A 16,372-nucleotide genomic window follows, 5' to 3' on the forward strand; every position below is an offset into this window, starting at 1 on the left:
GATGCCTAAACCAGTGTTTCTAAATTGCAGGTCAAGGAGCTGATCGTTGCTGTAGGCAGAAATAAGCACTTTGCCAGCTTGATAACAACAGAGCTGAGACGCAGATTACAGTTCCTTTAATTTTCTTCCAGTTAATTAAATGATCAATTGCAGCATTGGCTTTCAGCCATGGCAATGCCAGCTGAAATGAGCTCTCCAGTTTATGAGAGGCTAATCAATAGGCATCATGTGCGGCAGTGATGCGGGTTTTTATTTTAAAGCCAAGTATCAAAATGCAGAGGCAAAATACTGCTGTTATTCACAGCAAATAGAGATCTTCTCCCCCCAGAAAAAATCCCAATGAAGGGAAGAATGGCACAAGTAGTTACAGCTTTAGGTTGGGTTGTGTTTTCACTTCTCTGCTTACCATAGACTTCCTGCATGACCACAGACAAAACACTTAGGTCCAGATATGCAAAGATATTCAAGCAACCGAGATAAAAATCAGTTGTACTTAGATACATAAATAGTTTGTGGATCTGGTCCTTTGGAAAGGAGACTGAGTTCTCCACTTACGGATGGGATAATAGGTACTTTCCAGCAGAACTGCAATGACCCCCCTCATGGAAGACAAAGGCCAAGTAAGAGCTGAGGAAAGGCAGCAACTGAACAGCACCAGGGTATTTGACCACGAAGCAGCATCTGAGCACTCTGCCCAGTGTCTTCTCCTTAGTGCTGCCCACCTCAGCCAGCAGTAACAGAGACCCACGTCCTCTTTGATCGCTTTCCAGCCGTTTCGTGGTTCAAACGCTTCATTCCCAAGGACTTCAGCTGGAGACACTGTGGAGCACAGGAAGGGTGAAGTGCAGGGCGGTGAAACAAGAACCAGCAGTGCTGGGCTGTCAGGGCTTTGGCAGGTGGGAAAATTTAAAAAAAAAAACAAACAACAAATGACTAGTTGAGGCATAGAATGGTCTGGGGGCATTTCTGTATTGTTAATGAAGAATTCAGCATGATAGGAACTAATAAACACAGCATTTCAGAGACCAGGAAAACCCTGGGTTCGTATGTCAAAAGATGTCAACACAGGATGGAAGGAGTTTGCCAAGGAACCGAGTAAGCAAAATTCAGAACCATAATGACAAAGTTGGTGCATCAAACCTCTCTTCGCTATCTCAGATCACATGCTAGGTAATGAAACTGTCTATCAATAAAAGGCAACTCATGAGCGTGGGAAACAAAGATCTTGTAAGAACTGGCTCTAGATAAGAATGACCACAGACCTCACCATTTTCAGAATCAAATGAAAATTTGTTTATGCTGCCAGCTTTTCCTCAGTGCAAGCCTTTAGTACATATAGGTATTCATGCACCCAACAGAGACAGATACACCCAAGCTAATCAAGTGTTCTTTTTCCTATTGTCTTGGAAAGGAGAAAAAAAGTTAGTTCATGGATGTAATTTTCATTTTTAGACAGTTGGGAAGCCCTTAGTTCATCATGAACAAAATACCTCACCAAAAAACTAGACAGCAAGGTCAGAAACCAGTTAAAGTTCATCACTATTTCATGGCTGCTGCCTTTATTAAAAAAAAAAAATGCAAGAGAAGTATAGTAATATCATCTCTACTACTCATTTATATTACTAGAACGGTTACACAAAACAGAGAAGAAAGTACTGCCCGCAATCTCCCCCAGGTAAAAGCAAGCGTAGGCCTGAGTACAGCAGCTCGTGGATTATTGATAGGACTAGCAGATGAACATTAAACCATCTTCTCCCGAAGCAGCAGCAAAAGAAATCTAATTGGAGGAGTAGAGCGTGGTTTCTGGAGAAGGAAGAATCCATTCTGGTGTAGCAGGAACACTTCTGCAGGGTTTTAAATTGATTTAAGCTTGAAAAAAAACCAAACCAAAATCAACTGTTAAGTACCAAGATCCATAGGAGACATCACTGAGGTGAACTGGGCCAGGAATTCACAAGCCAAAGAGTCTCAGCAGCTGTTAGAGGCGTATGTATCACTATAACTGACTTATTGGGCAGGAACGCACAGTCTGACATGTCCGCAGCACCGCACCCTCACCCCTCTGCCAAGTATCCCTAAGGCTCAGACAGACAGAAAAAGGCCTGCAAGTGGTAGAGTTAGGGGGGAAGAAACACCCCGGTGACATCTCAGGCTCCTCTGTAGCCAGCCTCGCTGATGGAGCAATGCCTCTTACGTTGCGTCTTGGTGTGCTCTTGCTTCCCCGCAGGTATGTGCAGAGGAGGGGGCAGAGGAGAGCCCGTGCGAGGTGCCCCCAGTGCTGCAGGACAGGCAGGGGCAGGCAGGCTGCTCCGGCTCTGTGGCTTCTCAGTGGAAAATCGGAAACATCATAGAAACATAGCCACAATAAGAAAACCCAACATAAAACACCCCCTCTTCCCTCAAAATACAGACACACAGGCTTGGCTCAACCCAAAGGTCAGCTCATTGCCAGTCCATTGACTTCTTCAAGATCATGTAGGCAGCCAGTCAGCTTCTCAGGGAGACATCCCAAGTTTCCAAATTCACAGATCTGTGCAGTAACCGCTAAACTTCCTGGCAGGGATTTTTTACAGACAAAAAGTCCCTCACATGTTTTTACCCCATCAAGAAAAGACAAGTAGCTTGCATCATACAACTTTTATTATTTTTCCCTGCAAAGCAAACTCGTCTTAAAAAATGGGCTGAAAATGACTTAAATGAGCTGAAAACTACCCAGGAGCAATGTGTATTTTGCAAAACATAGTTATCTCATGTCCAGGAGCCCTCATTAATTTGAAAAGTTTCCACATGACCTCAGAGTTTCTGTAGCATGTGTGAGCGTCCTGCAGCCTCTCCTGCATACGGTGGTAAAGAAATTGCTACTGCAGCCCTGTGGAAAGAGTCAGAAAGTTCCATCTATCAATCATGTCTGAGACGGCATAACCAGTTTATTTTTTAAAATAAATTATAAAACTGCACATCTTGGTGCAAGTACTTAATTGGTGCATATGCATGCTCACCTAAAAAATGCTGCTAAGCAGAGGTAGCTGCTGGTCACGGGGTTATGGCCTGTGTCAGACACAGGTATGCTTCCCGAGATTGGAGGTGGCCAGCTTTGAAGTGCTGGGTGTCAGTGAAATCAGGCCGAGCTCTTGCAGACTCATAGGAGGGATATGAGGAAAATATGATTTCCTGGAGTTAGCTAACACATCTGACCAGAGAAAGTCAATCATCTCTTCGATTAGTATCTCTTCTTCTGTTGGCCCTCTCTAATCTCTCCTGCCTGGGCGACTCCTCCCAAATGCCTCATTGCTAAATAGCAATTAAAGCATAAATACATTAGCAACTCCATATTATAAACTTGCTCGCCAGCCACATGGTGCTGCCAAGCCTGGCTGTGACAGTGGGACTCTGCCTCATCGCTGGCCGCTTTCCCGTGTGAGGAATATCGATCAGTCACTCTGAAACAACGTCAGAGTTCACGGCCCGTTATAACATGATTTTGACCTTGACGAAGTGACTGCAGCCTCTGCGGGGCGTGTGGTGTTAAACGGGGCCGGGTTCAGGTGACCGTCCCTGTTCCCTGCTGCCGGGCAGCTCCTGCCCCAGCAACCACTTTCTTCTCCGCTTCACCGGGCCAGAAGTTGTCCTTTCTCCTTTCAGAGGATGGGAAGCATTCGTAGTCCATCATCCGTGCAATGGCATATTGCAACTCCCTGGTTAGCGCTTGCTATGGCACCCGTGCAGACACTCGGTGCACTGTCTGCAGAGACAGGCAGGGAAACCCAGGGCGGCTTTCTGCTTAAATATTCAGCTTATCTCCAGGAACACAGAGCCCAGCCGTGGAAACCTGTGTCTCCGTTTACCTCGCTGGGTGTGCAGCAGTTTGGAGTGAGGTTTTTGTGAAGCTGAGGCACAGGGGTTTTGACGGGAAACCATCGCCTGGGGAGGGAACCAGGTCTGATAAGCCTTGCAGAGCGGGGACTGTCTCACTGCCAAGTCGAGGGGATGCGCATGGAAGAGGGGAGGACGGGCAGCGAGAAGGCGCTGACTCTGTAATCCCTCCTGTACACACATAATTCCTGCTTTCCCGAGTCGCCTCTGTGAGGTTTTGCTGTGGCAGGTCGTAAGCAGCGGTTCCCCAGGTACGAAACGGGACATTTCTCCAGAGCACGTTGAGTTTGACTCAATTCGCCAATGCTGCTGAGTGCACGAGCTTCCAGGCCAGCCGTTCCCCTTTGCTGCTCCATTTCTTCTGTGTATCAGCATGGCCAAGTTCATTTCCCCTGTGGGGGAAATGAGGAGATAAAGAGTTATTTTAAAGTCCTGGAGACTTGTGTGAGAGCAGGGTGAGGGCCTCCTCGCTTGTTTACACACCGTTTTTGTGGAAAAATGAAGAAGTGAGCATGGGAAGAGGGAAGCTTTCCCAGGGCATCCTGCTGAGCTGTCCTTGGAGGTCCCCAAGCTCCTAAACCACACACAGGACGGGTAAAAGGCTGGAGGTGGCCAGAGAGCACAGCGATGGTAAACACATGACTCAGGCATGAAGTGGTTTCAGCAGAGGGATGGTAATGCACAAGCAATAAAATGGGAGTACAAGCACAATGTTTCCTGTTAACCACATACCAGACTCACTCGGCTTTCCAAGGAGAAGACACCAGGGAGAGGAAGGAGGGACCTGCCCAGGACCCGTGTCCGGGTCCGTGCCAAAATGTTACCCTAGATGTAAAAGATGAGAAACTCCCATCACAACCCAGAGGGGCCCGGGTATGCGTGAGAGCTGCAGCAGGCAATAAGAATTAAATCAGGGGTAGAAACGGGGTTAGCGCTGGAGAGAGCCGGGTGAAAGCCCGCAGCCTGGCACAGGGCTGGGCAGCACCGGGGAAGCGCAGCCACCCGGCTCGGGCTCTGAGTGGGACTGGCAGATCGGCTCCCCAGGACGCACAACGTGGGGCTTTCCTGGGTGGGCTCTGCTTCTTTTCCCTTTCTAGAAAAGAGAATTTGTGTTGGGGCAGGTATCCAGAGCCACTTGCTGTGTGCTGCCGGTTTTGGAGCAGCACTGCCATCGCTGCCATCAGGAAAGCCGGCGTTGTGGGTTGCTTTAATAAATGCTTTCTGCAAGCAGCCTCTTAATGGGATCTTTTGCCTCTGGAGGATGTGACGTGCAGTAACAGTCTGTCTGCAGAAACACTTGCCCGTCTGTCTGCAGAAATAGGCCAAACATGGAGTTTTCTCCTCATTCACACCAAAAAAAAAAAAGGTATTTTTTTTAACTTAAAAACTCGCGTGCTTTCGCAGAGCGCAGACACAGTGCTGTCAGCCGCTGGGGGAGAGTTTTTCTCTTCATCGCAGACAGTGGGATCTGCTGCCAGGCTGCTGTATAGTAGCTGCTCTGAGTGCCTCTGTTTATGCTCGTGGAATATATTTTATGCTTCCCAACGCCTGGATTTACTGAAGTCCAGCACTTCTAACAGCCACTGGATATTAAAAAAAAGGCACTAGGATTAAAACTGTAAAAATGTACAATATTAATAGCAGCACTGATTTTTAAAAGAGTTAACATACATAGAAAATATAACTGACCACATTTCATAAATGTTTAGAGGATGAATGGTATTTTGTGGCAAAATACTGCTCTCTGTGACAGGTGGGGAGGGAGCATCTGGGGCAGAGGGAGTCAATGACATAAATTTGTCTTCCTGTGTATTTTGGAACATGATTTATTTGTGTTCATTGAAATGACAGCTTTTCTGGTAATTTCTTCCTTTCCCAGCAAGGAAGCCTTAATCTCCTTACTGGAAATTGTACTATTTATGCAGAAAATCGTGCCTCTGAGATTGCTTGAGATCACAAGTTATGTAACCCAAACAGATGGAGATGGAACTTTTTTTTTTTTTAATGTCAATTCATATTATAATCCCAACAGGCTGCAATCATTTATCAGCTCATTTGCAGCATAGAAAAAATAGACCGAGGATTTTAAATATATGTTTAATACACATTTACATAGGAACGCTTATGCCAGTGACAAGACTGTCACTAAATACCAATAATAGTAATAACGCTTATTAAGGAGACTTTCCTCATTCTTATGAACAGAAGGACTCTGTGTGATACACATAATAATATGTACATGACATTATGACCGTCACCCCGCAAAGACATGTATAGGGTTGTATTTACACGTTGGACAGATGTGATTGTATCTGCAGCGCTGCTATGAAGTTAAATCTGAGAGTACCTGGGAGATCAAACTGGTGAATAAGCAGAAAGGAGGAGCTAGAGGAGAGCTGGAGAGAAGCAGGCCAGGGCAGGGCAATCAGTGTGAAGAACCTGATTAATGCTGCTCAGTTCAACTCTTGAGCAATATTAGGTCTTGTAATGATGAATCACCCATCCAGCTCCCAGCCGATCACGTGCACACACTGTAGAAGCCAACATATAATATACAATACCTAGTTTTAAAATTCACATTAGCTTAATAGTCCATCTGCTAACACGATCAGGCAGATAAAATCCTACAAGGCTCAATTACACTTGCCGAGATTTTATCCTTTTTTGTTACTAATGTGGCTGTTCTTATTTCATGTGCGTTTAAGCTAAAGTGAACCAAGACCACAGGAAAAAGAGGATGAAAAGGGATGGGAGGGAAAGGTAGCAAGCAAAGGTTATTCCAAAATAAAATGAATATAAATGGAGTATCTAGGTGTTCTTACAACTGAAGGGTGCTTGATCAGATGAATTTGGGAGGAAGAAGAGAAAGAAAGAATAATTTGAACCCAAACCTAATTTTCTATCAAGCTGAAGTACAACCAGGGCTAAAAAAAGCCACCAAGTTTAAATATGGTCTTAGTCCAACCACATTATATACGTTTATTCCGTTCTGTGGGAATTCCCCATATGACACACTTGCATATTTGGGTCCAAACTGTAATCTAAGGCTCAAACCACAGCAAGGAGCTTTGCTAGAGAAGAGCTTTCAAGAAAACCTCATGAAGCCGAAGCAGAGCTCCTGGTGTAATGCAGTACTTTCTGCAAAAGTAAAACCAAAGCAGAGGTGTGATGCGGCCGCCAAGGCTGGGCTCAGGGGTCTGTGCACGGAGCTTGACCCCTGTGGACCTGGCTGTGTGTTGTATTTAGCTGTTATTGCACAACCACCGCTTCGTTCCAGCACACTGCCTTATTACGCTGGGGCTTGCCAGCAACGGGTGTAAGGTGGCTGGAACGGGCTCTGGTCCAGGGAACGTAACAGAGACCCCAAGATCTGGTCTGTCTCCAGTGCCCTCTGCTGCCATTCCACATATTCGTGGTGTTTTTCCACTTTTTTGGGACCGTTGTGGTGCTTGCCTGCTGGGTTGTCATTCCCGAGGGCACGCCTGAGTGGGATGCTGTGAGCCAGAGCTCACCTCTATGCTGCAACCAGGGATGACGGCAACAGCCCAGGCCCCATTGCAAGGCAAAACGCCATGTTTTGATCCTATCTTTCATTTGGCTAAATCCTGAACGCTTCCTCTGGTGAATGCTTTTAGGGGACCAACCTAGAAAATTGAACCTAAGAGCTGCTCGCAGCCAGGCACTGTACCATCAGTCGTTTTCAGATCTTCCACTAAGAATATTTCTAAGCAGGGCAATAAAAACCAAGCCAGCAGGAGTTAAGCATTTAAATCCAGATGCGGTTAGGGCCTCTAAATTCCCTTATCCCCTCAAAGTTCAATTTTTTTTTCTCTCATATTTAAGACTGCAGAGAGAACAATAGATTGCAATGAAGCATCAAGTGAGGGAGGCTGTTAAAAGATGGTCTGACGGTAGAAGAAGTTACAACATTTCACGGACAGCCCCAAGTTTAGCCAGGGACTTGCCATTTCTTGTACAGAATGCTACGCAACACCTTGACCTCCTTTCTTCTGGATTGGGGGCTTTACCTACTTGGTACTACTAACGTGAGAAAAATTATAATGGGTTTTTAATTCTTTCTGGATCTTGGCCAGTGATTAATTTAGTCAGATGCTTTTCTATTAGCCAAAACTTCAAAGATCCCATTTTTTTTTTGTCATAAGGAAAGAAATGAGCTTCTGCTCCTGCTTGTAAATATATGTAAATGTTCAACTGAGCAGGATTTTGCTCAGGCTTATAAAGTGTGCTTTCTTTAGAATAGCTTTTCCCTGGGTGATGTAATTTACTTGACCGGGTATTTTCTACTCTTGCACAACTGTGTTAGTCGATCTAAGCAGATTAATCTAAGCACCAACCTGGCACTCGCTTTGCCCTGCAAAAAAGGATTGTTATTTTAGGGAGGCAAAAGGATCGCTTCTCTGTGCCCGAGATGACTTTCAGATGGATGTTAGTCTTTTTGTGTGTAAATAGGTCTACAAGCCCCAAGGACCGACGGGCTGGATGAGCCAGATACTGTATTAGCAGTTACGTGACAGAAGCAGCACTAAGAGGAGAAAAAAAAGCTGTTTTTTCCCCATTGTTACAATGACAGTCCGGAGTCAGATGATATAAAGGCCATGGGGATGATTTTAGAGGGAGCATCCACAGCACTGACTGTGCTTACAAGTCCCTTCCTAAATCTTCAGCCCCCAAAAGCTCTTGATATTAAAGTCTGCGTTTGTACGGGATGGGGGAAAAAAGAGGGAGAGGAGAAATAAGGAGATTTATTTTTAGTAGAAATGACTCTCAGACAAGGGAAAGGTGATAGACTGATAGCTTTTGGGAAACATTTTGTTTAAAACTAAAGCACAGGCTGTGGGAAGGAGATTCAAGTCACCTCTATAACATGCTCCAAAATGCTTCAACATCACTCGGTCAGTCTGCCCCTAAGGGGGAGATAATTACGGCTGTGCTGTCTGAATGAGGGATTTTTTGGTTCACTGATCAAAAAATTATTTTAAATCAACTTGAAATGAAAATTTCACCCCTTCTTTTGTTAGGAGGTTGGGGAAGTTGACATTTTCCCTCTTTTCACTCAAAATTATTAATGTAATTCAGACAATATTCAAGAAAATGATTTTTCATTAGGACTAAGGATATTTTAGGGGGGAAAATCACCATGAATATTTTTACCATTGTAACAGTACTTCCTAAATTCAACTCAGGTACTTGGTCACGCCAAAACTGCAGGATCATGCGGGGAAATTTCTTCCTGGGCTTCTAGCGATCTCCGAATTAATATTCAATTCCTCGATACCTCTGCATATTAAAGACATAGATTTGGTACATCCAATCACATCTCCCTCTTGTGGCTACTTCCCAGGACTAAAACAACCTGCTATTTACTCAGCATTATATGGGATTATATAGGTTGCTTCTTTCGCTAGCGCTTCATTTTCCAGCCTGAAGCCCTGCTGGTGACAGCACGTGGGTGCCCGAGAGGCCACACCACCCTTTCTCGCCTTGTGCTTCCCAACAAGATGCCACCAACCGCCCCCCTGGGCTTGGGGACCCCGACGTCGAACTGCAGGGTCCCGCCAGCCCCACGCCACCCAGCTCATCCTTTAGATAAGCCGAGAGAGACATTAGCAGAGAAAATGCTTCTGTATCTGCAGGATGGGCAGCTGAATAAACCCACTAACTAGACAATCCTGACAAAACACAGGCTTTACAAGGCGTTTTGCCCTCCAGAGCCCTTGTGGAGATTTCCCCCTAAATTACAGCATTTTGCTGCTCTTCACTTGGGCTTTACAAATAGCTGCTTTTATAACTACATTTATCCTCCTGCTAACGGTTTCACAGCAAATGATATTTCATTTTGATGAGAAAGCTTTGAGCAGAAGCCAAATCACTCCAGGCAAAGCAGACTTTGTTTTCCTACGGTTTAATCAGTAGGAAATTAAGAGGCTGATACTGTGCTGCCACAGACATGGAGGCACGCAGCCACCTTTGCTCAGGTGAGTTTTTCCTCTCCTCACTCCCTGGGATATAACCAGGAGCCAAAAGTCATGCTGTCTAACGTAAATCTGATGGTCCCAATCCTCAGCCCTTGTAAATCGGCATCGCTCCATTGGGTGAACTGCAGATTTACAGCCTTCATCAGTACACAGCATCCATCACAGAACAGTCCCCGATCAGCCAACCTCTCTAATTTGTTAAAAAGTCAATTTTACCTTTTAAGAGAAAATTGAGGACATAATTCAAATTCCTGTTTGTGTCCTTGCCTCAAGAGGAGGGCAGCTCCTAAGCAGCTTCTGGCAGCTGGTCAGACAGTATGAAAAGCCACTGAAATTATATATATATATATATATATTCATGCTGTCTGAAAGGGTCAAGGCTGGCTGCTCTGAGGGAAGATGTTTCTAGGCAAACATTAATATAACACTCTGTTTGAAGGGGTGATTCAGCCACAGAAATATGTGCCTTTTATCACATATTTCAAACTCTGTAAAAAGCAACTTTAGGGGACTTCAGTCTGCTTATTCCGTGGTGGAATTCAGCTCAAATGCTCCATTCAGGTGTTTATCTCACAGGTTTTAGCTAATGTCAAACTGTATAGACTAAGTGCTTTCCAAGTATATGTATTTTATGTACAAAATACAATACCTGTGTTGCTTTAAGAAGGACCCAGCATGCTTATCCAGGTGATGGTTTTCCAGCACATGCCTGAACAATGATGAGAGCCCTGCAAATCCTGCAAAGATTGGTCCCCTTAAAGTCTCACTTCAAAGAAAAAGACTTATTATACATCTAGTGCCTCGTCCTCAGGAGTGAAAACTCCTCGCTGGGATCCCAGACTCTTTCCGGAGGAGTTTTATGCGCATTAGCACAGAGGAACGCTGCCAGCGGCCAGTGCTCAGCCTTTTACATGGGGTCATCTGAGGTTAAGAGCAACGCAGGGCTGCATTGGCTTTGGCTCCTCCTGCCCTCTTCTAATCAGGATCAAACCGAAACTCATTTCAGTGCTGGGCCTGGCCCCCTGCTTCAGCCTGGGGGGGGTGGGGGGGTCCCACCCGCTTCGCTGGGTTTTTAAGGGGAGATATCTGCAAACTCCAGCTCTCACCCCGGCTCTCCGTGTGGAGCGTGTTCAAGCAGGCTCAGCTGGCTGGGACCCGGCAGGCTGGAGCTGGGAGTGATTGGAGCAGCCTGGAGATGCCCACACTGGCCAGGCACAGGTTGGATGCGAATAAACCCTGTTGAGATGAAGGGACCGGGCTGTGGCACTAAACAAACCCAGCTGAGCTGCTTCTGACCTCAAACGGGTCAGCCCTATGCTGCCAACGGTCCCCTTTGCAGCATCCCAAGCCCACAGGGGCTGATCAGTGCATTTGATAGGGAAGGAGCATCTTCCAGTGCTGCCTGGGCATTAAGCGGCTTTCCTGGGAAGGCAGCCGCTGGTAGCTGGTCATAGGAGAGGAAAGAAGCGGGTGGTGGCATGGAAAACCCTGTCCCCTTTCTCCAGGCTTCCTCATCTTGAGAGTCAGCACTTTATCATATCACTGGCGGAAACTATTTAAAGGCTCCTTAATTAGCCCTGGTCTCAGGCAGTTCCTGTGCTGACTGCTAGGTGGGTCTGGGCGATACCACAGGGTTCATTTTGTCAGGTGGCAAAAGTTTTCATATAAACCACAGTTAAACCCGTGTGTTTGCCTGACTATCCGGCAGGCTGGGGGAGGCGGCGGGCGGAGGTGAGAAGGGGCAGGCATGTCAGACGGGATTTGTTTGTGCGATGTCCTGATGGGAAGCGACAGGCTCTAGATGAGCTGGATTTCAGCAGGTCTCACCTCTGAAGCGCTTCTCCGCTCTCGACTCCCAGTACCTTGTGCCACGGCTGGTGGGAGGAGGATGGGAATTGCTTCTCAGAGAAAAGTTGCTCAGCATCTGAAACAACCATTTCGTGTTTTGCCCACCACATCATGCTGCATAGCTCACGGCCAGTGTAGCTGGGGTTTTCCTCTTTTTTTTTTTTTTGACCTGAAGTCTCACAAAAGTCTTTTTTTGTACAACCCCGCCCCACCGTGAGCCTCGGGTACCGCCACCCCAGCAGCTCCACCTCACCCCTGTGCCTGCACTGTGGCTCCCGGCCACGGCACTGGGGGACCAAGGGTCAGAAAAGGACCTTTCATCCATTTCATGCCAATAGTAGAGACTGAGTTAAAGCTTTTAATCACTTGGTAAAATTATTGGTAAATTAGCTAGTTAACTCAGCTGTTTACTCAGCTGAGAAACCTACTTTTCAGCTGGGACACCAAGCTGCTTGCCCCCATGTTTGGGCCAAATCCCAAGCAAAGCCAAGCTACAGTTCCCGAGTTAGAAGGAGATCCAAAATCAGAGGCTTGGAGACTTTTCCTCGCTGCCCCCTTCCTCAGGGGTGTGCCCCCCATTCCTTATTCAATTCCCCCCCATCTGTTGCTCACACCGCCGTGGGGATGGCTCCCAGGGCTGCCTGATGCTGCCTTTAGCAGGGCTCCCACCTCCTCCCTCTCGTAGCCCCCAGCGCACCCCTCCCTCCCGCCCCCCAAATCCTTTAGCTGGCATGAACACATACCGTGCAGCTCGGGGCTTTTCCTTATCCACAGGGGTGCCCGAACATACATCTACGTCTGCTGTTAGGCATAAAAAAGCAGTTGTACAGAAGTATGTGCAAGCATGTGTGTATAGTCATAAATTACAGGGAAATGTTTCTCCCACAGATGTCCAGAAAAGAGCGATCTGGGACCGCCTGTTGCTGATTTTTCTCATCTTTACTCCCACACATGCAGCAGAGGCTTTCACAGGCAAAAACAACTAGAAATAGATTTCTGAAGAAGTTTAAGAATATTTTCCTCTGCTTAGGCAGGCATTTGACAATGTAATTCTTAAATATACTTCATTGCTATTAAATTTAATACCCATGAAGGATTACATATCTGCTTCATTGCAGCTCTGGCAGGATTAGAAGAGTAATGTCTGCTTAGTGTTTTTAAAACATCAAACACTAACAAAGCCCCAAGCAAGAAACCTTTTCTAAGGGCTGCAAAATGCCAAGGGTCCGGGGAGTTGCACCATGCCAGGCAATCTGATGGCATGCCCTTTGAGGAGCTGCGTGGTCCAGCTGCTGAAGCACGTGGTGACATAGATGCATCCACTGCAGAAATCCCTTCTGCACCCAAATACTCCAAATTCTGCTCCCTGGCAGCATAAAACCACTGGCTTCAACCCAGGCAGCTGGCTGGTGGAATGGGAGCTCGCACCCTTTCTCCATGGGGTGAAAAATTCTAGGATTTGGTATTTAAATAGTATTTGCAATATTCACATCGCAAGTAATTGTTCGTAGTTGCATTGTTCGTAATGATCTCCCTCTTCCTCAGAGATAGATAGATATATATGGAATGAAAGTCAGTTCCTCTAGTCCTGAAACTGCACATTTGTAGTGGGGATGTTAAATCCTCGTCAGTGCAGGAGGTGCAGCCTGGGATGGGATGAGCGAGGCTGGGTCAGACCCTCCTGGCATGGCGAGGAGATTGGCACAGGGCCCTTTGAGGGATCTGTCTCTTTAAAATGATCCTCAGTTTCTCAAAAGAGGCTGAAAGTCAATAGTGTTTGCTCTAATTAATGGCCTCTCCAGCTCAGGCACCAGCCTTAGGCGAATCCACCCCAAAAATCCCCTGGAATAAACACCTCCACTTTGATGATAGCGTATGAGGTGACTTGCCTTGCGTTACAATAAATTGGCATGTGGGAAGAGCAAACCAGCCTCGCCGCTTCCCCCCTGCCTCCGGAAAGCTCCCGGGAAGCTCCCGCGCAGGCGTGGGATCCTCCGCCCTCCGTCTTCAAGGAAACTGGGACTGTGCCCTGCGAGTTGGAGCCAGTCATTGCCAGGCTCTGAAGGGCCCATAAGCACCACATATAGGCACAAAGCAGGGGCAGGGAAGCGTATTTTTGATTCAGCTGCTATTAGGGTGACTCTGGCATCTATAAAGTTATTTCCAGGCGTAAGCGTTTGGCACTGGAACCCGCAGAAAAAAACACTTGAGCTACATCAATGGTTTTTTTTAATATTATTCTTATTCTTATTATGTTTTCCTTTTTACAGCTAATAAGTATTTGCCCCCGGGGAAGGGAGCACGCACGGTAGGAAGGCTGCGGGCACCAGAGGCAAACCCAATCTGCAGAAGGTGAACAAAAGCAAAGCAGTGCCTCCCGATAGGTACCAGATGAACACAGAGAGGATTCGCCCATCTCTGGCAAGATGTGATGGCCAGGAATCCCCAGAAAGCTCATTTTCTGCTACAAAGGGGAAAGAAGGGATTAGAAAACAAATAGTTGTCTTTAAAACTCCAGCAGCAGATTTAAATGTAATCTCCTACTACTTCTTCACCTCCACAGCTCAGCTCGAATTCCTCATAACTGTTTCCTTTACATCAAAGACACAGAAACTTGAAAAAAAAAAATCAAAGCAGCTAACAAATCACGAAGGAAAAAGGGCTCCTTAAAGCAGCGAGCGAGCCAGGTGTCTCTCCATTTGCTTAAGGAGAGCCCAAAGACAGAGCCTTGCAGTTGCTTACTAAAAGATGGGGTCACATGAGAAGGCTCTTGGCTAAATCCTCTGCCCCAAAACCCACAGCTAGGCGCAGGCGAGCCTGGTTTAAAGCCGTGCTTCCAAACCGAGCTGCTTGCACTGAAAGAAAGCTGGGGGCACGGGAGAAGTGCAGCAGGGCAGAGCATTTGCCAGGGGCTGCGAAAGGGGTCAGAGACCTCACCAGGGGCTCCCAGTGGCCAAACCTCACCCGCAATTACCCAGCCCTCATTAGCCTGACGGGAAACATGATTTTTCATGACCAGAGTCCAGGGTGGGTGGGTATCACCGTATCACAGCTTCAGTGATACCAGTTTGAATCATCAGCTCGAAATGAGATAGCAGCATCAGCCAAGAATAAATATTTCCATCCTCGGCTCAGATTTGTTGTCATCGGAGGCTGACGCGAGCGCGGGAGGACCCGCGGGCACCTGATATGGGACACAGCAGCTTTTCCACAGACGGCCTGATGGGAAGCAGACCTCCGAGTTACACTCAGAATTTGCGGGTAATTCATTATCCAGCCTGTAGTAGTAAATGCCGCACATTGCATACGCGCCCAACAAAAGACTGACTGCTCTGGCGGCAACCGGTGCACTCCTGGGAAGTTTCCTTTGCATTAAGTGCTTTTGACACTAATGTTGGAGCCTAAGCAAACACATTAGGATGACTAAAACACCCGGACTGCTAGGAATCACAGAGCACACACGCTGGAGACGCAGCGGCAGACCCAGCGCAAGAGAAGAGCAACGTGCTTTTGTTTTTAAGGCTGGCCCTCGGTCTCGCCTGCCTTTGCACAGTTGTAAGTTAGGTTTGGTAAGGTGCCTATGGGTGAGGCGATACTTGCTCGCGACATTTCAGTGCTGTTTATGAAGCAAACCTAAACATTCCGCATTAAAAAGTCGCGTGTGTGGATTATGCTCATGAGAAGAGTAATTGGATTTGACTGTGCTCTTGACAGATAGGGGAAGTAAACCCACAGCCTGCACTTGGTAGAATTACAGTGTTGTAAGGACAGCTGAAATGAGAAGAAGTTCAGGTTCGTTGCCTGTATTACTTGCTGCTGCTGCACACCACTAAAGGTTTTGTTGCACAGATCTGCAGCCCAGATATTCGCATTTGGAAGAACCTGAGATTCAGGGGATTATGAAGGCTGCGTGGGAGTATTAGGCAGTTCTCCATGCTGAAGATGAAAAGGACTCTCGTAGAAATACTTAATGGCCTTTGAAACAAGAATAAAGCACGCAAGATATTTTTAGAAGCCCGCCTGCACTTGCCAACACCTGCATCTGCTGATGGCAGAGGCTCCCGAGTGTCAACACCCAGCACTTCTCATCGCCACACCGCTCCGGATTGATACAAGATTATCTGCTACAGCCAGAAGAAAAGGGGGAGCATGAAATGCACGTGCTCAGCTGAAGCAGGGAGTTTACCCCAACTAAAGCATCCTCTGAAAAACTTCAAGGACCTCAGTTCCCTTTCTGCAAACCAAGACTATGTTTGTGGTTCGAAGATGCCACCCTGGAGCACCGGGGGGTTGCACGGTGGGAATATCCTGTAGTGCACAAGAAGGACCAAGGTGGGACTTGCTTGGCAAGACTTTGACAGCTCCCTCCTTTGCCCATCTCTTCTCTTGGTTAAGGACGCGGTATCTCCAACTAGGTCATCTGTTGTGGACTTCTTTCTGGAAAGCCAAGTGGTGGCTGCCGCCCAAAGACACCGGCAGTAGTCAGTTATGGAAATGCTGAAGGGATGCGAGTTAAAATTTCTTTGGAACTCACACTTCAAAGAAGCATAAAAATACAGAGCGGTTCAGTGTTTTGCATGTTTACCTACCACTCCAAAGAATGGTTAGAAGCAGGTTGATAAGTGGGGGTTGTAATTATCCTGTGTGTTTTTCCT

General features: G+C 46.8%; 1 long non-coding RNA gene across 1 annotated transcript; it reads right to left on the minus strand.

Moving 5' to 3' along the window:
* Positions 1-1,651: 1,651 nt before the first annotated feature.
* LOC148056890 (uncharacterized) lies at positions 1,652-12,565 on the minus strand. The gene is made up of 3 exons (XR_015702177.1): positions 12,461-12,565; positions 3,000-4,265; positions 1,652-2,869 (listed from the first exon to the last, which is right to left on the minus strand). It is a non-coding gene; the product is annotated as an uncharacterized LOC148056890 (long non-coding RNA).
* Between the last annotated feature and the right edge of the window lie 3,807 nt (positions 12,566-16,372).

This window comes from Nipponia nippon, unplaced genomic scaffold (assembly GCF_047370975.1).
Source record: "Nipponia nippon isolate SJK-2023a ecotype South Korea unplaced genomic scaffold, ASM4737097v1 scaffold_11, whole genome shotgun sequence".
Classification (NCBI taxonomy): domain Eukaryota; kingdom Metazoa; phylum Chordata; class Aves; order Pelecaniformes; family Threskiornithidae; genus Nipponia; species Nipponia nippon.